Below are 27,059 nucleotides of genomic sequence, written 5' to 3'. Positions count from 1 at the left end.
AGTGTAGTTTTTAGTAAGTCCGGTTCGTCCACAGGGAACTAGCCAAGTTTAATGCTATATTTTTAAAACTAAATTTGTATATAAATATATATATATATATATATATATATATATATATATATATATATATATATATATATATATATATATATATATATATATAAGAAGTATTATTATTATTATAAAAGGGGGTTTTTACCGTTTAATGACCGATTTATCGATTTTATGTCTTAAGTCGCAGTTAAAACCTAATGTAAAAATAAATAAATATAACTTAATTTAAAGCATAAAGTAAATGACAATAATTAAAGTGCGATAAATTAAAGTGCGATAAAATAAAATGACAGTAAATAAAAGTTGCGATAATTAAAGAGTGCGATAATTAAAAGTGCAATTAAATAAAATGACAGTAAATAAAAGTGCGATGAAATATGAAATAAAGAAATTCTGCTTATTTAAACTTCCATAATCATGATGTTTGACGTGTTGATTTTAGTTTATTACCATGGGTTAATTGTCCTTTGTCCTGGATTATTCGATATGTCCGTACGGTTTTGTCCAATATAGTCCATCAGTCATAAATATAAAGTGCGAGAGTCTTCGTCAAATTATCCTTACACCCGAAGTCAAATATTTCAACTAATTGGGGATTCGAACTGTAACAAGGTCTTATTACTTTGTTTAATGAATACACCAGGTTATCAACTGCGTGTAATCCAAGGTTTTATTACTTTGTTAACAATTACACCAATTACCCATGAATGTAATCCACCCCTGTTTCAACTAGTCCATTAACTATTAATCCAGTTCCGTGTCCGGTAAAATGAACAATTATTGGTATTTATAGATATTCCGCCCACCGTACCCGATTAAGCGTAAGTGGTTATTTATAGATACGTCAAATTATAACCTTTATATTAAATTAACGAGGTATCGTTAAGTTAATATAAAACCCATTAATAGCCCATAGTCTAATTTCCACAAGTGTCGTTCTTTTATCCAAACCCCAATTATGGTACAAAGCCCAATTACCCAATTTTAATATTTAGCCCAACATCACGATTACTTCGGCATTAAATAAGCATAATAATAACTTAGCTACGAGACATTAATTTAAAAAGGTTGAACATAACTTACAATGATTAATAATAGCGTAGCTTTACACGGACAGAATTTTGACTTACACACTTACAACATTCGCTAACATACCCTTATTATTATTAAATTAAAATTAAAATTAAAATTATATATATATATATATATATATATATATATATATATATATATATATATATATATTACGTAGAGAGTGAGAGATAGATTAGAAAAAGATGTGTTTTCGTTGTGCAGAATTCGTTGCCTTTTATAGGCCCACATTTTACTGTGCAGCTCCACGAGTGCGGAGTTTTTACCCTTTACAGCTCCGTGAGTGCGGAGCTTCGGATTCCAGCTCACTAAATTTTGGATCCTAGCTTTGTCGACATATTTATTATATATATATATATATAATATATAAATAATTTATATAATTATTTATATATTATATTTTATTCTTGTGCATAGTTGACTTGTAATTTTAGGTCCGTTGCGTCTCGCATTTACGCCCGGTTTATGTCCCGGTTCCAGATTTTCGAACGTCCTTTCGTACGCGTAGATATCTTGTACTTTGCGTTTCGCGGCTTGTACTCTTGTAATTTTTAGACATTTTTCATCAATAATTTGAACCTCTTTGATTGTACTTTGTACTTTTTACCTTTTTGGTCGTTTGCGTGTTCAATTCATTGAATCTGCCTTTTGTCTTCACCTTTTATTATTTAAACGAATATCACTTGTAAATAGGACAATTGCAACTAAAAGCTTGTCTTTCTTGAGGGATAATGCTATGAAATATATGTTCGTTTTTAGCATTATCAAATATTCCCACACTTGAGCATTGCTTGTCCTCAAGCAATATAGTACTTTGAATAAAAACATACTTGAATCACTTCTTTATTCTTCACACTTTGTACATCAGTGATTTCAATACGGCGGTATGAACAATGATAGTAACGATGTGGTTTACAGTCCCACATGACTATGAAAATTTAGATCCTTAAGGAAATTGGATCTTTATGAAAACATTTGATCTTTTGAAAATTAAATCTAGCTTTTACCCTAGATAAGTTTTTCGAAATAACCCTTCACCGGTATTTGCAAATTGTTTTTGTGGGTTTTGTGGGTTTCAGATTTGAAAATTTTAGCTCAAAACTTGAGGTTTTGTGTCACCCACTTGCTAACCTTGTATTAGGAAAGCAACACTCCAGTATACTTGCTCTATATATTACATTTTGGTAAACTACCGTCCGGTTGTAAAGGAAAGCGTTGAACAAGCAACTGTTAAGGCAATGTCCCGTGACATGCTTTTGATTATGGTCCACAACGTGTCGGATGCAATTACTATCCTTTGTAGAAGAAATAGCAAAGATCACCCTATAATTTTTCGGTCTGGCACAAGGTCCTGTCTTCGACCATGCTATGCAACCACCGTTCTTACGGTTGACACCCGATTTGGTTCAGGTGACCTAATGAATTCCAGGTGAATTCCTAGGATTTTACGTTCAATGGTAATGAACGCATTGAAAATAGGTTTTCAGAAAATAAATCGGCTTTAATTTGATCAAAATATTTTCTCGTTCAAGCTCGAGTTTAGATATCATTGAATTCCATGAGTTTGTAATTCTCAATCTTTAAGGTCAATCTCAAGAATTGAGTAATATCAGGCTTAAAAGCTGATTTTTTTTATCTTTAAGGAGATTACCCTTTCTGGGGATCTGATTCATTAGTCTTATAAGCTAATTTGCACGGTGCCTCCCCATTGTACGAGACAGATCCTCTCATGGTTAGGATAAGTCTGACCACTTGGCGACCCTGTTTGATGCTGAGGTCCGTGGATTTCCAGCTGATTTTTGAGAAAACTTTTCAAGGTTTTTCGTAGACTCTACAACTGGTCTGGACGATAACTTCCTGACCTAAATCAAGAAGCGCGTGTCCTTTTCTCTCGGAAGACTTTACTTCCTTTTAAATTACAATCAACTGGGTAAAACTGATTAATATCGTCCAAAACAAAAGTATTTTCAATTATTTGTACAAAAATATGTGATATATGTTCTAAATAACTTGGTAAATTTTTCCCACACTTGGCTTTTATTTTCCTTTCTTTGCCTTTTTATTGTCCTCTATTCCATTTTAAATGAATTCTAACATTTTGGGTTGTTTCTCTATTTATGTCCTTTTCGAGGTAACAATAATTTCGGTGTTAACACCTAGTTTTATCGTTCATAAATATATATAAACATGATTTTGAATTCATTTATTTGAAAATTTTGAAAAATTTTACTAGAATTGGGTAGTCAGTATATAAGACTAGGGCTGTTCTTTATTATCAGAGAGTAGTAGATTCTAATACAACTACTGCGTTACTAGTATTTTTAATGGTAACCAAGTATATAAGTCAAAAATTTTTAAAAATCCGAAAGAATTTAACCCCTTCCCACACTTAATATCTTGCAATGCCCTCATTTGCAAGAAATCAGTACAATTTAAATTATTGAGGGTGATTAGTGTAGAAAAATGATTAAATTTTACTAAAGTTTTCAAACATATTGGCGTTTTTTTTAATGTTTTTGGCATACTTTAGATCAATAAGATTAAAAATAATGATAATAAAATTTCTCGTCCCGCCCTCGAGTAAAGCAATTTCGGTTCAACGACATAGTCTTCAACTCACGACGAATTTTAGAAATCATTTTTTTAACTCAATGAAATAAAGTAATTTTTTTTTAAATTCACACCAAACTTAAATTTAAAATGCATAAAATTAAAAATTCATATAAATATTATTAATATTTTTATACATTAATTTTACAAACTTATATTGAAAATATTAATTTGTAAAAATATTTAAAAACTTAAATATTTTGATTAAAAAGATTTACAATATTAATTTAATATTTATATATTAATTTTAAAAACATGGTAAAAAAAATAAAATTAAAAATCTTTTTGGTCTTTTATCCCACTTTAATCAATCAAATATTATCAAAAATATACGCCCCTCTTTTCGGTAAAGTAATTTCAGTTGCATAACCTAGTTTTACTCCTGAAGAATTTTTGAAATATTATAGGTTGATTGATTAAAGATATTTATACCTTAAGAATAAACAGTAAATTTCGCAGTGATGTAATAAATTTTTGTATGATATCAATAATTTCGGTTACACATACCTAATTTTATTGAATACCAATTTAATACTTTATAGTGAACGATTCAGCGTTTATTATCAAAAGGTTAAAAGCAATAAAAAAAATAAAAACTGTACATACTTACCTGTGAGAAAGAATTCTCAGAGACCTGCTTTAGCCGACTCATAGGAGAGTCGTGTGATTTGGTTCTCCATAGCTACGTAAGCGTAACCTCGATTCTTAAATATCTTTTCTTCTAAACATATGAACGGTCCTTCTCTGCATAGAGTAACAAATTCGGTATTTGAATATGTTTGATTATTTGAACATTTACCTTCGTGTGACCATTTTCTGCATTTATAACATCTTTTAAGGTGTCGTGCTCTTCTTTTTATTGCGGATTTTGATTTTCCTTTACCAATATGTATCTTATGATGATCTTTCCTGAGTTCTTTTCTTACTCCGTCCATTTTTTCTCTTATGAATGATACCAGTTCACTCGGAAGGGTGTCATTATTACGTTTAGTAATCATAGCGTGTAGCATTAGACCATGGTTCAGATCAAAGGAATTCTTCATCTCGTAAAACCTAAAAAAAAAAATTCAGAATGGGGGGGAGAAGACTAGTTCTTTAGGGTCTGCTAGGGAAAGACCATACGGATTCCATTTTCGGAACTACACGAAAACAGAAAATCTAACTCTAACATAAATACATATTACCCTTAAAAGATTTGATTTTCCCCACACTTAGTTAGCCGTGGTATCGAATTTGTGATTAACTTCATTGTCAATTGGTTCATCAACAACTTGTATATCTCTGACTTTTGCTTCAATCCATTTGTTGATTTCCTTCGTAACTTTCACAAATTCAACTAACATCGCCTTTTTTTTTTGCGTGATAAATTGGATACTAATCGGTTACACAACTTAAACTGTTAAAAACGGGTTCATCTAATTCCGTATCATCAACGGGGTTCTTTGTTATCGGATCATCAATAAGTGTTTCTTCATCTTCCCCACACTTATGCGTTTTTATTGGTTTAACAGTTTTGGTTGGTGGAGATCCAAACTTTCGGTTCATAAAGGTGACCGATTTGTCACCATCTCTAAGTGTCATTCTACCTTTTTTTACATCAATGAATGCCTCGGTGGTTGCTAAAAATGGGCGACCTAAAATTAGAGGAATATCAAGGTTTTCCTCCATATTAATAACTATGAAGTTTGCAACAAAGGTCAAACTTCCCACTTTAACAAGTAAATTATTTGCTATTCCAACCGGGTGTTTAATGGTTAGGTCAAATGATTGAACACCTATTTTGGTTGGTTTTAATTTACCCATACCTAATCTTTTGTATAAGGAAAGAGGCATAATATTTGCACTTGCTCCTAAATCTGCTAGTCCATTATATATAGCACCATCATTAAGCAAGCAAGAAATGATAAATTCACCCGGGTCTCCTACTTTAGTAAGTCGAGTTGGTTTGTTAACCTTTTTCGGGTGTTCTTTTCTTGGTTCTTTCACTTCTATTTGAATTTCTTTTTCTTCATTTCTTGGAATGGGAGGTTTGTATAGAAATTCTTCTTCATCACTCCAATTTGAATCCTCCCCATTTTTTAATTTTGATTTTTCATATGTTGTTGATAACATATTTATGTTTTCTTTTTGAAGGTTTTCTTGGGTGGTGAAATTATGATTAACTTCATTGTCAACTTCCATCGGACCATGTATGTAATGTTTAACTCTGTGACCATTAACTTTAAATTCAATCCCATTTGAATTTATTAACTCTATTATTCCGTATGGGAAAACTCTTTTGACTATAAATGGTCCAGACCATCTTGATTTCAATTTTCCAGGAAATAGCTTGAATCGTGAATTGAAAAGAAGAACTTTATCTCCTTCCTTAAATTCTTTTGAACTTCTGATTCTTTTATCATGCCATTTCTTCGTTCTTTCCTTATAGATTAAGGAATTTTCATATGCCTCAAGTCTTAATTCTTCTAATTCGTTTAGTTGACTTAACCGTAGACGTCCGGCTTCATGTAAATCAAGATTACATGTCTTCAAAGCCCAAAATGCTTTGTGTTCAATTTCTACTGGAAGGTGACATGCTTTTCCGTAAACGAGTTTAAAAGGTGTGGTTCCAATTGGAGTTTTGTAGGCTGTTCTAAAAGCCCATAGTGCATCCTCCAATTTAATGGACCATTCCTTCGGATTTGATCCTACGGGTTTCTTTAGAATACGTTTTAATGCTCGGTTGATATTTTCAACTTGTCCACTTGTTTATGGATGATAAGCGGTTGAGATTTTATGAGTTACTCCATATCTTTTGAGAACTTTCTCAAGTTGATTATTACAAAAATGAGTACCCCGATCACTTATTAAAGCTTTCGGTGTTCCGAACCTAGCAAAAAAGACATTTTAAGAAGTTGACTACAACTCGTGCATCGTTAGTTGGGAGAGCTTGTGCTTCCGCCCATTTAGATACATAATCAATAGCAACGAGAATGTAGAGATTATTATGAGATTTTGGAAATGGACCTATAAAGTCAATACCCCAAACGTCAAATACTTCACATACTTGAATGACATTTTGTGGCATTTCATCACGTTGACTTATTTTTCCGACCCTTTGACAAGCATCACAGGATTTACAAAGAAGGTGTGCGTCTTTGAAAATTGTAGGCCAATAGAATCCAGCATCGTAAACTTTTCTTGCTGTGAGTTGAGGCCCATAATGCCCTCCTGTTGGTTCTGTGTGACAATGGTTTAAGATTTAACTAGCTTCATCTCCGAATACACATCGGCGTATTATTCCATCGGGACAACTTTTAAACAAATGTGGATCTTCCCAGAAATAGTGTTTTATATCACTAAAGAATTTCTTTCGTTTTTGGTACGACAACCCTTTTTCAAGGAATCCACATACTAAGTAGTTTGCATAGTCTGCAAACCATGGAATTTCACTATAATCTATCTTCAATAGATATTCATCAGGAAAGTTATCTTGTATGGCCAATTCATTTAGAACTTCTAATTCAGGATTTTCAAGACGAGAAAGATGATCAACGGCGAGATTTTCTGCTCCCTTTTTATCCCGAATTTCAATATCAAACTCTTGTAAGAGTAAGATCCAACGGATTAATCGTGGTTTAGCATCTTGTTTTGAAAATAAGTATCTAAGAGCAGAATGGTCGGTATAGACCACCGTTTTAGCTAGAACGAGATATGAACGAAATTTGTCAAAAGCAAAGACAATAGCAAGGAGTTCTTTTTCAGTAGTTGTGTAATTTGTTTGTGCTCCTTGTAACGTCTTACTAGCATAATATATAGGTTGAAATCGTTTTTCAATCCTTTGACCTAAAACGGCTCCCATTGCAAAATCACTTGCATCGCACATGAGTTCAAATGGTAGATTCCAATTTGGAGTTATCATAATCGGCGCATTAGTGAGTTTCACTTTAAGAATATTAAAAGATTTAATACATTCATCCAAAAAGATGAATGGAGCATCTTTTTCTAGGAGTTTATTCATAGGAGTGGAAATTTTAGAAAAATCTTTTATGAAACATCTGTAAAAACCGGCATGCCCTAGAAAACTCTTAACTCCTCTAACATTGGTGGGATGTGAAAGTTTAGAAATTACATCTACTTTAGCTCTATCCACTTCAATTCCTTCCTTTGAAATTTTATGACCAAGAATGACGCCTTCTTTAACCATGAAATGACATTTCTCCTGATAATGCTAAAAACGAACATAAATTTCATAGCATTATCCCTCAAGAAAGACAAGCTTTTAGTTGCAATTGTTCTATTTACAAGTGATATTCGTTTAAATAATAAAAGGTGAAGACAAAAGACAGATTCGACGAATTGAAGATGCAAATGACCAAAAAGCTCAAAAGTACAAAGTACAATCCAAGAGGTTCAAATTATTGATGAGAAACGTCTCAAAATTACAAGAGTACAAGACGCAAAACGCAAAATACAAGATATTAAATTGTACGCAAGGACGTTCGAAAATCCGAAACCGGGACCAGAGTCAACTCTTAACGCGCGACGCAACGGAGCTAAAATTACAAGTCAACTATGCATATAAATATAATATAATATATAAATAATTCTTAAAATTATATATATATATATATTATATTACATATATATAAATCGTCGGCAAAGAAGAAAACAAAGACATGTGAGCTGAAAAAGTAGGCCATGCGATCGCATGGCCAGGAAGACCAAAAACCATGCGATCGCATGGTGTCCTGTAGCAGCAGACATCCTATAAATTTCGCGTGTTCTGGCCATTTATTAACACATCTTTTTCTTCTCTTCATCTCACACAAATATATATATATATATATATTATATATATATATATATATATATATATATATATATATATATATATATATATTAATCTTAATTTTAATTTTAATTTTAATAATAAGGGTATGTTAGCGAATGTTGTAAGGGTGTAAGTCGAAATTCTGTCCGTGTAACGCTACGCTATTATTAATCATTGTAAGTTATGTTCAACCTTTTTAAATTAATGTCTCGTAGCTAAGTTATTATTATGCTTATTTAAGCCGAAGTAATCGTGATGTTGGGCTAAAATATTAAAGATTGGGTAATTGGGCTTTGTACCATAATTGGGGTTTGGACAAAAGAACGACACTTGTGGAAATTAGACTATGGGCTATTAATGGGCTTTATATTTGTTTAATTAAATGATAGTTTGTTAATTTAATATAAAGATTTACAATTGGACGTACCTATAAATAACCATATACACTCGATCGGACACGATGGGCGGGATATTTATAAGTACTAATAATCGTTCATTTAACCGGATACGGGAATGGATTAATAGTCAATGGACTTATTAAAACAGGGGTGAATTATATACAAGGACACTTGATGTAATTATAAGTTAAGTCCCCAATTAGTTGGAATATTTGACTTCGGATATAAGGATAATTTGACGAGGACACTCGCACTTTATATTTATGACTGATGGACTGTTATGGACAAAAACTAGACGGACATATTGAATAATCCAGGACAAAGGACAATTAACCCATGGGAATAAACTAAAATCAACACGTCAAACATCATGATTACGGAAGTTTAAATAAGCATAATTCCTTTATTTCATATTTAATTGCACTATTAATTATCGCATTTTATTTACTGTCATTTTATTTAATTGCACTTTTAATTATCGTACTTTTTAATTATTTCAATTTTATTTTATCGCACTTTTATTTATCGCAATTTCATTATCATTATTTACTTTACGATTAAAATTAAGTTATATTTATTTTTAATATTTTACATTAGGTTTTAACTGCGACTTAAGTTTTAAAATCGACAAACCGGTCATTAAACGGTAAAAATCCCCCTTTTTATAATAATAATATTACTTATATATATATTTATATATTTACAAATATAATTTTAAAAATATAGTGTTAAACTTGGCTAAAGATCCCTGTGGAACGAACCGGACTTACTAAAAACTACACTACTGTACGATTAGGTACACTGCCTATAAGTGTTGTAGCAAGGTTTAGGTATATCCACTCTATAAATAAATAAATAAATAACTTGTGTAAAATTGTATCGTATTTAATAGTATTTCCTTGTAAAAATTAATACTATTTCATATACACCTCGCACGACATCAAGTATTTTTGGCGCCGCTGCCGGGGACTTGCTTAAACACCGGAAGCGAAAAGCTATATATATATAAAAAAAATTATTAAGTTCTTTGTATAAAAATATACGTTTTAAATATTAAAAAAAATACAAAAATATAAAAAGAAAAATATCTATATATTTATTTTTAAGAGTTTATTTAAAATATATAAAGTTAAAAAGTATTTTTATTTCTATTTTAGTTTTTAAATATAAGTATTTTATTATTTTATATAAATATTTATTTACATTAAAAACAGAAAAACAGAAAAAAAATATTTAAAGTAATCGGGCCGAGGACTGTAGCAGCCCAACACCTGGCCCGAAACCCTACTTCATGCGACCGCATGAATTTATAACACGAAGACCATGCGATCGCATGACTTGATTTGACAGGCCTGGTAATCTCAGCCGATAGATTAGGGTTAGGATTATTTAATAATTATTATTAATTATTTAGTTAATTAGGGTTTAGTTATTTTAATTAATTAGTTTTAGTTTTATTATTTTTGTATTTTTAGTTTTAATTAGTTTTATTAAAAACTTAATACTTTTATAAATAAATAATATAAAAATAATATTTTTATAAAAATTGTATTTTTTACAACTTTAAGTTTATTTTTATATTTTGTATCTTTTTATTTGTTTTAGCGTAATATTTGTATTTTCCGTTCGTATTTAGTTTTAAGTTATAGTTTTTGCCATAGTTATTTTTATTTCTAGATTTTTAGGCTTTGTCGTAAAATCACTTAAGTGCTTTTTCTTTAGATTAAAATTTAGACGCCTTAGAATTTTACGACGTCACTTATCGCCTTAATATTTTATAAGTTTTAGTACCTTTTTAAGTTATTGCCGTTTTGGAGATAGTATTTCTTTTAAGCTTTAATACTTTTAGACGCAACTTTTAATTCTTAGTTTTTAGACTTTTAAGTTTCGATGCGCTACGTTTTTTTCTTTTTATTATTTTTCGACGCTTATTTTCTTATTTTTATTTTTCGACGTTTTTTCGACGCGCTCTTTTTCTTTCTTATTTCTCGACGCTCTAGATTTTTAGGACATAGAATTTTATATTTCTTCTCTAAAATTTCTTTAAACTTCAACGAAAAATTATTTTAAGCGGTTAAATTGATAGACATCCAAAATTTTCTGGTTCGTAGTAATAGTTGGATTTGTTAGTGGCGAGTTGTGGGCTTCCGATTTAAAGGGTCCTGGCTACCTGCTGCATCTATTGGCTATTCGAAACGTGGACAAAATCAGAAAAGTCTATTAATTTGATAACTTATATGATTTTTATCTTTTATAACTAATAGGATATTCAGTGAATGCACCGAGCAAAACGTTCACCACCTTTCGTACGTTCACCACCTGTAACTCGATCAAGACATCTAGCCAATATTGTCGCCGTTGATTTCCCTTTAGAATCGTCATCTAGTCAACCAAGTACTCCAATTCAAATTTCCGATAATCCATTTTTTGAACCCGACCTCACAATTGAGAATCCGGAGGATATTCAGGGACAATTCAGAGATCCTGAACCACTAATCTTTCCTCCGGAACCACCAATCATTCAAACAGAGATTGTTGAGGAACAACCCATTAAATTAGAATCCTCTAGTGATTCAGATTCAACAAATTCAATCATGGAGAATCAGGAACCTCTAAGTATGGAAGACCGAATGAGAGCTAAACGCACTGGCCAAGGTCACGCAATTACTCAACCAGACATTAATGCGACAGATTATGAAATCAAAGGACAAATCTTACACATGGTAACTAATCAATGCCAATATCTTCGTACCTTTAATAGGATCTGTACTCTATTTAAAATAAGAGAAGTGGAGGATGAACAGATATATCTCATGTTATTTTCCTGAACTTTAAAGGGAGATGCCAAAGATTGGTTAGAATCGTTACCTGAAGGGGCGATTGATACATGGGACGTTTTAGTTGAAAAATTTCTTAAACAATTCTTTCCAGCATCTAAAGCCGTGAAACTTCAAGGAAAAATTGTTACGTTCACGCAAAAGCCAAATGAAACTCTATATGAGGCGTGGACAAGATTTGGAAAGTTATTAAGAGGATGTCCGCAACATGGTTTAGACACTTGTCAAATAGTACAAATATTCTACCAAGGATGCGACATCACTATAAGAAAAGACATCGATATAGCAGCTGGTGGTTCCATTATGAAGAAAACAGCAACTGACGCTTACAAAATTATTGATAACACTGCTTCCCACTCACATGAGTGACACCAAGAAAAAGATATCGTTAGATCATCTAAAGCGGCTAGAGCCGATTCTAGCCATGACATTGATTCCATTTCCACAAAGATAGATGCTGTCGAGAGACGAATGGAAAAGATGACTAAAGATATTCACTCAATACGAATTAGTTGTGAGCAGTGTGGAGGACCACATTTGACAAAAGATTGTCTCAGTATTGAACAAACAATGGAACAAAGAGAGAATATTTCATACATAAACCAAAGGCCTGGAAATAATTATCAGAATAAATATCAACTGCCAAGACCGATCTACAATCAAAATCAGAACTATAACTGAAATGTTCCATACAACAATCAACAAGGTCCTAGCAATCAACAAGTATCCAATAATACTTACAACCAGCAAAGACCTATTTTTCAAAACAAAACACCACAAACCGATGATAAAAAGCCAAATTTAGGAGATATGATGTCAAAGCTAGTTGAATCTCAAACTCAATTTTTCACATCTCAGAAACAAACGAATGAACAAAATGCCCAAGCATTTAGAAATCAACAAGCTTCTATTCAAAATTTGGAACAAGAAGTAAGTAACCTAGCAAGGTTAATAGGTGAAAGAAATTCGGGAAGTTTACCTAGTGATACAAATGCTAATCCCCGGAATGAAACAGCTAAAGCCATTACCACAAGAAGTGGTATTACACTTAAACCACCTGAAATACCTATAATTTCTGATGGCTCTATTCCTACTCCACAAGAACCACAACCTGAGCAAGATAAGGAAAAAGAACCGGTAGTTGAAAAGGTTAATGAAGATAACACAATTAAGGCTAAGCCTTATGTTAAACCATACCAACCACCACTTCCTTACCCGAGTAAAATGAGAAAAGAAAGACTTGAAGCCGAGCAATCCAAATTCTTAGATATGTTTAAACAAATAAATGTTAATCTTCCTTTCATTGATGTGATTTCAGGAATGCCGAGATATGCTAAATTTCTAAAAGATTTAATCACAAATAGAAAGAAAATGGAAGAACTCTCGGCTGTTGCTATGAATGCTAATTGTTCTGCAGTACTGTTGAATAAGATACCAGAAAAATTATCAGATCCAGGAAGTTTCACAATTCCATGTTTTCTGGGTAGTCTTAGTTCAATAGAAGCATTGGCAGACTTAGGTGCTAGTATAAATTTAACGCCATATTCACTATACGCTAAACTAGACCTTGGAGAATTGAAACCAACATGAATAAGCATACAACTAGCCGATCGATCAGTAAAATATCCTAGAGGGATAATGGAGAACATGCTAGTTAAAGTTGGTACTTTAGTATTTCCAGTAGATTTTGTTATTCTAGACATGGAAGAAGATTCTCGAGTTCCTCTCATATTATGAAGACCATTCTTAAACACGGCTAAAGCAATAATAGACGTGTTCGGTAAGAAACTGACCCTAAGTATAGAGGACGAGAGTGTTACCTTTTCAGTTGATAGAGCTATGCAACAACCGCAATCTGCAGATGATACATGTTATTATATTCAAACTATAGATTCACATGCAGAATTGTTAGAAGAATTTCCAGAATTACTAGAAACAGGAGAATGTTCTTTAGAAGAAGGAACTGAACCAATTGATGAAACTGAAATGTTAGCTACACTTATGGCTAATGGATGTGAATCAACAACAGAAGAAATTCAAATGCTAAAAGAAGAAGACAGATATCGATATAAATCATCGATAGAAGAACCACCGACATTAGAGTTAAAGCCACTTCTAAACCATTTGAAATACGCTTATTTACATGGTGAATCAGAATTACCTGTAATAATATCGTCTTCTCTTACGAAAAATGAAAAATCTAAACTCATTGCTGTGCTAAAAGCTCATAAACCAGCTATTGCATGGAAGATTCATGATATTAAAGGCATAAGTCCTTCGTATTGCACACATAAAATCCTTATGGAAGAAGGTCATAAAACGTATGTGCAACACCAACGAAGACTAAATCCTAATATGTAAGATGTTGTTAAGAAAGAAATTATTAAACTGCTTGATGCAGGTTTAATTTATCCAATCTCTGATAGTCCATGGGTAAGCCCAGTTCAATGCGTACCTAAGAAGGGTGGCATGACTGTCATCACAAATGAGAAAAATGAGCTTATTCCTACTAGGACTGTAATAGGATGTCGTGTTTGTATTGATTATAGAAAATTAAATGACGCCACCAGAAAAAATCACTTTTCCTTACCTTTCATTGATCAAATGTTGGAAAGATTAGCCAGAAATAGTTACTATTGTTTTCTTGATGGTTTTTCCGGATATTTTCAAATTCCAATAGCACCCGAGGATCAAGAGAAAACCACGTTCACGTGCCCTTATGGTACTTTTACTTACAAACGCATGCCATTTGGACTTTGCAACGCCCCTGCAACCTTTCAAAGGTGCATGATGGCGATTTTTCACGACATGATAGAAGAATGCATGGAAGTTTTCATGGATGACTTTTCAGTCTTCGGTGATACTTTTGAATCATGTCTGGTTAATCTTGAACGAATGCTTATTAGATGCGAACAATCAAATCTAGTTCTTAATTGGGAGAAATGCCATTTCATGGTTAAAGAATGCAACGTTCTTGGTCATAAAATTTCAAAGGAAGGAATTGAAGTGGATAGAGCTAAAGTAGATGTAATATCTAAACTTCCACATCCCACCAATGTTAGAGGAGTTAGGGGTTTTCTAGGGCATGCCGGTTTTTACCGACGTTTTATAAAAGACTTTTCTAAAATTGCCACTCCTATGAATAAACTCCTAGAAAAGGATGCTCCATTCATCTTTTCAGATGAATGCATCAAATCTTTTAATATTCTTAAAGAAAAACTCACTAATGCGCCGATCATGATAACTCCAAATTGGAATCCACCATTTGAACTAATGTGCGATGCAAGTGATTTTGCAATGGGAGCCTTTTTAGGGCAAAGGATTGAAAAATGATTTCAACCTATTTATTACTCTAGTAAGACGTTACAAGGAGCACAAACGAACTACACAACTATTGAAAAATAACTCCTTGCTATCGTCTTTGCTTTTGACAAATTTCGTTCATATCTCGTTCTAGCTAAAACGGTGGTCTATACCGACCATTCTGCTCTTAGATACCTATTTTCGAAACAAGATGCTAAACCAAGATTAATCCATTGGATCTTACTCATACAAGAGTTCGATATTGAAATCCGAGATAAAAAGGGAGCAGAAAATCTCGCCGCTGATCATCTTTCTCGTCTTGAAAATCCTGAATTAGAAGTTCGGAATGAATCGGCCATACAAGACAACTTTCCTGATGAATATCTATTGAAGATAGATTATAATGAAATACCATGGTTTGCAGACTATGCAAACTACTTTGTATGTGGATTCCTTGAAAAAGGGTTGTCATACCAAAAACGAAAGAAATTCTTTAGTGATATAAAACACTATTTCTGGGAAGATCCACATTTGTTTAAAAGTTATCCCGATGGAATAATACGCCGATGTGTATTCGGAGATGAAGCTAGTCAAATTTTAAACCATTGTCACACAGGACCAACAGGAGGGCATTATGGGCCTCAACTTACAGCAAGAAAAGTTTACGATGCTGGATTCTATTGACCTACAATTTTCAAAGACGCACACCTTCTTTGCAAATCCTGTGATGCTTGTCAAAGGGCCGGAAAAATAAGTCAACGTGATGAAATGCCACAAAATGTCATTCAAGTATGTGAAATATTTGACATTTAGGGTATTGACTTTATGGGTCCATTTCCAAAATCTCATAATAATCTCTACATTCTCGTTGCCATTGATTATGTATCTAAATGGGCGGAAGCACAAGGTCTCCTGACTAACGATGCACGAGTTGTAGTCAACTTCTTAAAACATCTTTTGCATGGTTCGGAACACCGAAAGCTTTAATAAGTGATCGGGGTACTCATTTTTGTAACAATCAACTTGAGAAAGTTCTCAAAAGATATGGAGTAACTCATAAAATCTCAACAGCTTATCATCCACAAACAAGTGGACAAGTTGAAAATACCAACCGAGCTTTAAAACGTATTCTAGAGAAAACCGTAGGATCAAATTCGAAGGAATGGTCCATGAAATTGGAGGATGCACTCTGCGCTTTTAGAACAGCCTACAAAACTCCAATTGAAACCACACCTTTTAGACTCGTTTACGAAAAAGCATGTCATCTTCCAGTAGAAATTGAACACAAAACATTTTGGGCTTTGAAGACATGTAATCTTGATTTACATGAAGCTGGACGTCTATGGTTAAGCCAACTAAACTAATTAGAAGAATTAAGACATGAAGCATACGAAAATTCGTTAATCTATAAAGAAAGAACAAAGAAATGGCATGATAAAAGAATCAGAAGTTCAAAAGAATTTAAAGAAGGAGACAGAGTTCTTCTTTTCAATTCACGATTCAAGCTATTTCCTGAAAAATTGAAATCAAGATGGTCTGGACCATTCATAGTCAAAAGAGTTTTCCCTTACGGAACTATAGAATTAATAAATTCAAATGGGGTTGAATTTAAGGTTAATGGTCACAGAGTTCAACATTACATAGATAATCCAATGGAAGTTGAAGATGAAGTTAATCACAATTTCGACACCACAGCTAACTAAGTGTGGAAAGTTTCGAATCTTTTTAGGGTAATATATATTTCTGTTAGAGTTAGATATTCTGTTTTCGTGTAGTTCTCGAGAATGGAATACGAATGGTCTTTCCCTAGCAGACCCTAAAGAACTAGTCTTCTCCCCCCATTCTGAATTTTTATTTTTTTTAGGTTTTACGAGATGAAGAATTCCTTTGATCTGAACCATGGTCTAATGCTACATGCTATGATTACTAAACGTAATAATGAAACACTTCCGAGTGAACTGGTATCATTCATAAGAGGCAAAATGGACGGAGTAAGAAAAGAACTCAGAAAAGATCATCATAAGATACATTTTGGTAAATGAAAATCAAAATCCGCAACAAAAAGAAGAGCACGACACCTTGAAAGATGTTATAAATGTGGAAAATGGTCACACGAAGGTAAATGTTCAAATAATCAAACATATTCAAATACCGAATTTGTTACTCTATGCAGAGAAGGACCGTTTATATGTTTTGAAGAAAAGATACTGAAGATTCGAGGTTATGCTTACGTAGCTATGGAGAACCAAATCACACGACTCTCCTATGAGTCGGCTAAAGCAGGTCTCTGAGAATTCTTTCTCACAGGTAAGTATGTACAGTTTTTATTTTTATTTTATTGCATTTAATCTTTTGATAATAAACGCTGAATTGTTCTAAGTATTAAATTGGTATTCAATAAAATTAGGTATGCGTAACCGAAATTATTGATATCATACAAAAATTTATTACATCACTGCGAAATTTACCGTTTATTTTTAAGGTATAAATATCTTTAATCAATTAACCCAAAATATTTCAAAAATTCGTCAGAAGTAAAACTAGGTTATGGAACCGAAATTACTTTACCGAAAAGAGGGGAGTATATTTTTGATAATATTTGATTGATTAAAGTGGGATAAAAGACCAAAAAGATTTTTAATTTTATTTTTTTACCATGTTTTTAAAATTAATATATAAATATTAAATCAATAACTTTTAAAATCTTGTCCACGCCTCATATAGAGTTTCATTTGGCTTTTGTGTGAATGTAACAATTTCTCCTTGAAGTCTTCGTCAAATTATCCTTACACCCGAAGTCAAATGAAATTGTTAAACAATTCTTTCTGGTATCTAAAGCCGTGAGACTATAAGGAGAAATTGTTACATTCACACAAAAGCCAAATGAAACTCTATATGAGGCGTGGACAAGATTTGAAAAGTTATTGAGAGGATGTCCGCAACATGGTTTAAACACTTATCAAATAGTACAAATATTCTACCAAGGATGCGACATCACTACACAGAAAGACATCGATATAGCAGCTGGTGGTTTCATTATGAAGAAAATCGCAACTGAAGCTTACAAAATTATTGATAACACTGCTTCGCACTCACATGAGTGGCACCAAGAAAAAGATATTGTTAGATCATCTAAAGCAGCTAGAGCCGATTCTAGCCATGACTTTGATTCCATTTCTGCAAAGATAGATGCTGTCAAAAGATGAATGGAAAAGATGACTAAAGATATTCACTCAATACGAATTAGTTGTGAGCAGTGTGGAGGACCACATTTGACAAAAGATTGTCTCAGTATTGAAAAAACAATGGAACAAAGAGAGAATGTTTCATACATGAACTAAAGGCCTGGAAATAATTATCAGAATAATTATCAACCGCCAAGACCAATTTACAATCAAAACCAGAATTATAACCGAAATATTTCATACAACAACCAACAAGGTCCTAGTAATCAACAAGTATCTAACAATACTTACAATCAGCAAAGACCTATTTTTCAAAATAAACCACCACAAACCGATGATAAAAAGCCAAATTTAGAAGACATGATGTCGAAACTAGTTGAATCTCAAACTCAATTTTTCACATCTTAGAAACAAACGAATGAACAAAATGCCCAAGCATTTAGAAATCAACAAGCTTCTATTCAAAATTTGGAACAAGAAGTAAGCAACCTAGCAGGGTTGATAGGTGAAAGAAAACCGGGAAGTTTACCTAGTGATACAAATGCTAACCCCCGGAATAAAACAGCTAAAGCCATTACCACAAGAAGTGGTATTACACTTAAATCACCGGAAATACCTGTAATTTCTGATGACTCTGTTCCAACTCCACAAGACCCACAATCTGAGCAAGATAAGAAAAAAGAACCGGTAGTTGAAAAGGTTAATGAAGATGACACAGTTAAGGCAAAACCTTATGTTAAACCATACCAACCACCACTTCCTTACCCGAGTAAAATGAGAAAAGAAAGACTTGAAGTCGAGCAATCCAAATTCTTGGATATGTTTAAACAAATAAATGTCAATCTTCCTTTCATTGATGTAATTTCAGGAATGCCAAGATATGCTAAATTCTTGAAAGATCTAATCACAAATAGAAAGAAAATGGAAGAACTCTCGGCTGTTACTATGAATACTAATTGTTCTGCAGTGCTGTTGAATAAGATACCAGAAAAACTCTCTGATCCAGAAAGTTTCACAATTCCATGTTTTCTGGGTAGTCTTAGTTCAATAGGAGTATTGGCAGATTTAGGTGCTAGTATATATTTAATGCCATATTCATTATACACTAAACTAGACCTTGGAGAATTGAAACCAACAAGAATAAGTATACAACTAGCCGATCGATCAGTAAAATATCCTAGAGGGATAATGGAGAACATGCTAGTTAAAGTTGGTACTTTAGTATTTCCAGTAGATTTTGTTATTTTGGACATGGAAGAAGATTCTCGAGTTCCTCTTATATTAGGAAGACCATTCTTAAACACGGCTAAAGCAATAATAGACGTGTTCGGTAAGAAACTGACCCTAAGTATAGAGGACGAGAGTGTTACCTTTTCAGTTGATAGAGCCATGCAACAACCGCAATCTGCTGATGATACATGTTATTATATTCAAACTATAGATTCACATGCAGAATTGTTAGAAGAATTTCCAGAATTACAAGGAACAGGAGAATGTTCTTTAGGAGAAGGAACTGAACCAATTGATGAAGCTGAAATGTTAGCCGCACTCATGGCTAATGGATATGAACCAACAACAGAAGAAATTCAAATGCTAAAAGAAGAAGACAGATATCGATATAAATCATCGATAGAAGAACCACCGACATTAATGTTAAAGCCACTTCCAAACCATTTGGAATATGCTTATTTACATGGTGAATCTGAATTACCTGTAATAATATCATCTTCTCTTACGGAAAATGAAAAATCTCAACTCATTTCTGTGCTAAAAGCTCATAAACCAGCTTTTGCATGGAAAATTCATGATATTAAAGGAATAAGTCCTTCGTATTGCACACATAAAATCCTTATGGAAGAAGGTCATAAAACGTATGTGCAACGCCAACGAAGACTAAATCCAAATATGCAAGATGTTGTTAAGAAAGAAATTATTAAACTGCTAGATGCAGGTTTAATTTATCCAATCTCTGATAGTCCATGGGTAAGCCCAGTTCAATGTGTACCTAAGAAGGGTGGCATGACTGTCATCACAAATGAGAAAAATGAGCTTATTCCTACTAGGAATGTAACAGGATGGCGTGTTTGTATTGATTATAGAAAATTAAATGACGCCACCAGAAAAGATCACTTTCTCTTACCTTTCATTGATCAAATGTTGGAAAGATTATCCGGAAATAGTTACTATTGTTATCTTGATGGTTTTTCCGGATATTTTTAAATTCCAATAGCACCCGAGGATCAAGAGAAAATCACGTTCACGTGCCCTTATGGTACTTTTGCTTACAAACGCATGCTGTTTGGACTTTGCAACGCCCCTGCAACCTTTCAAACGTGCATGATGGCAGTTTTTCACGACATGATAGAAGAATGCATGGAAGTTTTCATGGATGACTTTTCAATCTTCGGTGATACATTTGAATCATGTCTAGTTAATCTTGAACGAATGCTAATTAGATGCAAACAATCAAATCTAGTTCTTAATTGGGAGAAATGCCATTTCATGGTTAAAGAAGGCATCGTTCTTGGTCATAAAATTTCAAAGGAAGGAATTGAAGTGGATAGAGTTAAAGTAGATGTAACTGCTAAACTTCCACATCCCACCAATGTTAGAGGAGTTAGGAGTTTTCTAGGGCATGCCGGTTTTTACCGACGTTTCATAAAAGATTTTTCTAAAATTGCCACTCCTATGAATAAACTCCTAGAAAAAGATGCTCCATTCATCTTTTCGGATGAATGTATCAAATCTTTTAATATTCTTAAAGAGAAACTCACTAATGCGCCGATTTTGATAACTCCAAATTGGAATCTACTATTTGAACTCATGTGCGATGCAAGTGATTTTGCAATGGGAGTCGTTTTAGGTCAAAGGATTGAAAAATAATTTCAACCTATATATTATGCTAGTAAGACGTTACAAGGAGCACAAACAAATTACACAACTACTGAAAAAGAACTCCTTGCTATTGTCTTTACTTTTGACAAATTTTGTTCATATCTCGTTCTAGCTAAAACGGTGGTCTATACCGACCATTATGCTCTTAGATACTTATTTTCAAAACAGGATGCTAAACCACGATTAATCCGTTGGATCTTACTCTTACAAGAGTTCGATATTGAAATTCGAGATAAAAAGGGAGCAGAAAATCTCGCCGCTGATCATCTTTCTCGTCTTGAAAATCCTGAATTAGAAGTTCTAAATGAATCGGCCATACAAGATAACTTTCCTGATGAATATCTATTGAAGATAGATTATAGTGAAATTCCATGGTTTGCAGACTATGCAAACTACTTAGTATGTGAATTCCTTGAAAAAAGGTTGTCGTACCAAAAACGAAAGAAATTCTTTAGTGATATAAAACACTATTTCTGAGAAGATCCACATTTTTTTAAAAGTTGTCCCGATGGAATAATACGCTGATGTGTATTCGGAGATGAAGCTAGTCAAATCTTAAACCATTGTCACACAGGACCAACAGGAGGGCATTATGGGCCTCAACTCACATCAAGAAAAGTTTACGATGCTGGATTCTATTGGCCTACAATTTTTAAAGACGCACACCTTCTTTGTAAATCCTGTGATGCTTGTCAAAGGGCCGGAAAAATAAGTCAACGTGATGAAATGCCACAAAATGTCATTCAAGTATGTGAAGTATTTGACGTTTGGGGTATTGACTTTATGGGTCCATTTCCAAAATCTCATAATAATCTCTACATTCTCGTTGCTATTGATTATGTATCTAAATGGGCGGAAGCACAAGCTCTCCCAACTAACGATGCACGAGTTGTAGTCAACTTCTTAAAACGTCTTTTTGCTAGGTTCGGAACACCAAAAGCTTTAATAAGTGATCGGGGTACTCATTTTTGTAATAATCAACTTGAGAAAGTTCTCAAAAGATATGGAGTAACTCATAAAATCTCAACCGCTTATCATCCACAAATAAGTGGACAAGTTGAAAATACCAACCGAGCATTAAAACGTATTCTAGAGAAAACCCTAGGATCAAATCCGAAGGAATGGTCCATTAAATTGGAGGATGCACTATGGGCTTTTAGAATAGCCTACAAAACTCCAATTGGAACCACACCTTTTAAACTCGTTTACGGAAAAGCATGTCACCTTCCAGTAGAAATTGAACACAAAGCATTTTGGGCTTTGAAGACATGTAATCTTGATTTACATGAAGCCGAACGTCTACGGTTAAGTCAACTAAACGAATTAGAAGAATTAAGACTTGAGGCATAAGAAAATTCCTTAATCTATAGTCAAAAGAGTTTTCCTATACGGAACAATAGAGTTAATAAATTCAAATGGAATTGAATTTAAAGTTAATGGTCACAGAGTTAAACATTACATACATGGTCCGATGGAAGTTGACAATGAAGTCAATCATAATTTCACCACCCAAGAAAACCTTCAAAATGAAAACATAAATATGTTATCAACAACATATGAAAAATCAAAATTGAAAAATGGGGAGGATTCAAATTGGAGTGATGAAGAAGAATTTCTATACAAACCTCCCATTACAAGAAATGAAGAAAAAGAAATTCAAATAGAAGTGAAAGAACCAAGAAAAGAACACCCGAAAAAGGTTAAAAAACCAACTCGACTTACTAAAGTAGGAGACCCAGGTGAATTTATCATTTCTTGCTTGCTTAATGATGGTGCTATATATAATGGACTCGCAGATTTAGGAGCAAGTGCAAATATTATGCCTCTTTCCTTATACAAAAGATTAGGTATGGGTAAATTAAAACCAACCAAAATAGGTGTTCAATCATTTGACCTAACCATTAAACACCCGGTTGGAATAGCAAATAATTTACTTGTTAAAGTGGGAAGTTTGACCTTTATTGCAAACTTCATAGTTATTAATATGGAGGAAAACCTTGATATTCCTCTAATTTTAGGTCGCCCATTTTTAGCAACCACCGAGGCATTCATTGATGTAAGAGAAGGTAGAATGACACTTAGCGATGGTGACAAATCGGTCACCTTTGTGAACCGAAAGTTTGGATCTCCATCAACCAAAACTGTTAAACCAATAAAAACGCATAAGTGTGGGGAAGATGAAGAAACACTTAATGATGATCCGATAACAAAGAACCTCGTTGATGATACGAAATTAGATGAACCCGTTTTTAACAGATCAACGAAGAAACTTTATAAACGGATTCACGATGCTAGGATTAAGGGAAACTTTAAGTTATGTAACCGATTAGTATCCAATTTATCACTAAAAGAAAAGGCGATGTTAGTTGAATTTGTGAAAGTTACGGAGGAAATCAACAAATGGATTGAAGCAAAAGTCAGAGATATACAAGTTGTTGATGAACCAATTGACAATGAAGTTAATCACAAATTCGATACCACAGCTAACTAAGTGTGGGGAGAATCAAATCTTTTAAGGGTAATATGTATTTATGTTAGAGTTAGATTTTCTGTTTTCGTGTAGTTCCGAAAATGGAATCCGTATGGTCTTTCCCTAGCAGACCCTAAATAACTAGTCTTCTCCCCCCATTCTGAATTTTTATTTTTTTTAGGTTTTACGAGATGAAGAATTCCTTTGATCTGAACCATGGTCTAATGCTACACGCTATGATTACTAAACGTAATAATGACACCCTTCCGAGTGAACTGGTATCATTCATAAGAGAAAAAATGGACGGAGTAAGAAAAGAACTTAGGAAAGATCATCATAAGATACATTTTGGTAAAGGAAAATCAAAATCTGCAACAAAAAGAAGAGCACGACATCTTGAAAGATGTTATAAATGCGGAAAATGGTCACACGAAGGTAAATGTTCAAATAATCAAACATATTCAAATACCGAATTTGTTACTCTATGCAGAGAAGGACCGTTCATATGTTTAGAAGAAAAGATATTGAAGAATCGAGGTTACACTTACGTAGCTATGGAGAACCAAATCACACGACTCTCCTATGAGTCGGCTAAAGCAGGTCTCTGAGAATTCTTTCTCACAGGTAAGTATGTACAGTTTTTATTTTTTTTATTGCTTTTAACCTTTTGATAATAAACGCTGAATCGTTTGCTATAAAGTATTAAATTGGTATTCAATAAAATTAGGTATGTGTAACCAAAATTATTGATATCATACAAAAATTTATTACATCACTGTGAAATTTACCGTTTATTCTTAAGGTATAAATATCTTTAATCAATCAACCCAAAATATTTCAAAAATTCGTCAGAAGTAAAACTAGGTTATGGAACCGAAATTACTTTACCGAAAAGAGGGGCGTATATTTTTGATAATATTTGATTGATTAAAGTGGGATACAAGACCAAAAAGATTTTTAATTTTATTTTTTTACCATGTTTTTAAAATTAATATATAAATATTAAATTAATATTGTAAATATTTTTAAATCAAAATATTTAAGTTTTTAAATATTTTTAAAAATTAATATTTTCAATATAAGTTTGTAAAATTAATGTATAAAAATATTAATAATATTTATATGAATTTTTAATTTTATGCATTTTAAATTTAAGTTTGGTGTGAATTTAAAAATAAAAATTTACTTTATTTCATTGAGTTAAAAAAATGATTTCTAAAATTCGTCGTGAGTTAAAGACTAGGTCGTTGAACTAAAATTGCTTTACCCGAGGGCGGGACGAGAAATTTTATTATCATTATTTTTAATCTTATTGATCTAAAGTATGCCAAAAATATTAAAAAAAAACAAACGCCAATATGTTTAGAAACTTTGGTAAAATTTAATCATTTTTCTATACTAATCACCCTCAATAATTTAAATTGTACTGATTTCTTGAAAATGAGGGCATTGCAAGATATTAAGTGTGGGAAGGGGTTAAATTCTTTCGGATTTTTAAATTTTTTTGACTTATATACTTGGTTACCATTAAAAATAGTAGTAACGCAGTAGTTGTTTTAGAATCTAGTGCTCTCTGATAATAAAGAACAACCCTAGTCTTATATACTGACTACCCAATTCTAGTAAAAATTTTCAAAATTTTCAAATAAATGAATTCAAAATCATGTTTATACATATTTATGAACGATAAAACTAGGTGTTAACACCGAAATTATTGTTACCTCGGAAAGGACATAAATAGAGAAACAACCCAAAATGTTAGAATTCATTTAAAATGGAATAGAGGACAATAAAAAGGCAAAGAAAGGAAAATAAAAGCCAAGTGTGGGAAAAATTTACCAAGTTATTTAGAACATATATCACATATTTTTGTACAAATAATTGAACATACTTTTGTTTTGGACGATATTAATCAGTTTTACCCAGTTTATTGTAATTTAAAAGGAAGTAAAGTCTTCCGAGAGAAAAAGACACGCGCTTCTTGATTTAGGTCAGAAAGTTGTCATCCAGACCAGTTGTAGAGTCTACGAAAAACCTTGAAAAGTTTTCTCGAAAATCAGCTGGAAATCCACGGACCTCAGCATCAAACAGGGTCGCCAAGTGGTCAGACTTATCCTAACCATGAGATGATCTATCTCGTACAATGGGGAGGCACCGTGGAAATTAGCTTATAAGACTAATGAATCAGATCTCCAGAAAGGATAATCTCCTTAAAGATAAAAAAATCAGCTTTTAAGCCTGATATTACTCAATCCTTGAGATTGACCTTAAAGATTGAGAATTACAAACTCATGGAATTTAATGATATCTAAACTCGAGCTTGAATGAGAAAATATTTTGATCAAATTAAAACCTATTTGTTTTCTGAAAACCTATTTTCAATGCGTTCATTACCATTGAACGTAAAATCCTAGGAATTCACCTGGAATTCATTAGCCCACCTGAACCAAATCGGGTGTCAACCATAAGAACGGTGGTTGCATAGCATGGTCAAAGACGGGACCTTGTGCCAGACCAAAAAATTATAGGGTGATCTTTGCTATTTCTCCTACAAAGGATAGTAATTACATCCGACACGTTGTGGACCATAATCAAAAGCATGTCACGGGATATTGCCTTAACAGTTACTTGTTCAACGCTTTCCTTTACAACCGGATGGTAGTTTACCAAAAGGTAATATACGGAGCAAGTATACTGGACGTGTTTCTTTCCTAATACAAGGTTAGCAAGTGGGTGACACAAAACCTCAAGTTTTGAGCTAAAATTTTCAAATCTAAAACCCACAAAACCCACAAAAACAATTTGCAAACACCGGTGAAGGGTTATTCCGGAAAACTTATCTAGGGTAAAAGCTAGATTTAATTTTCAAAAGATCAAATGTTTTCATAAAGATCTAATTTCCTTAAGGATCTAAATTTTCATAGTCATGTGGGACTGTAAACCACATCGTTACTATCATTGTTCATACCGCCGTATTGAAATCACTGATGTACAAAGTGTGAAGAATAAAGAAGTGATTCAAGTATGTTTTTATTCAAAGTACTATATTGCTTGAGGACAAGTAACGCTCAAGTGTGGGAATATTTGATAATGCTAAAAACGAACATATATTTCATAGCATTATCCCTCAAGAAAGACAAGCTTTTAGTTGCAATTGTCCTATTTACAAGTGATATTCGTTTAAATAATAAAAGGTGAAGACAAAAGGCAGATTCGACGAATTGAAGACGCAAACGACCAAAAAGCTAAAAAGTACAAAGTACAATCAAAGAGGTTCAAATTATTGATGAGAAACGTCTAAAAATTACAGGAGTACAAGCTGCGAATCGCAAAGTACAAGATATCTACGCGTACGAAAGGACGTTCGAAAATCCGGAACCGGGACATAAACCGGGCGTAAAT

This window comes from Rutidosis leptorrhynchoides, chromosome 3, assembly GCF_046630445.1.
Source record: "Rutidosis leptorrhynchoides isolate AG116_Rl617_1_P2 chromosome 3, CSIRO_AGI_Rlap_v1, whole genome shotgun sequence".
NCBI lineage: Eukaryota > Viridiplantae > Streptophyta > Magnoliopsida > Asterales > Asteraceae > Rutidosis > Rutidosis leptorrhynchoides.
The sequence above is the reverse complement of the archived record's forward strand: the minus strand, read 5'-3'. Positions refer to the sequence as shown.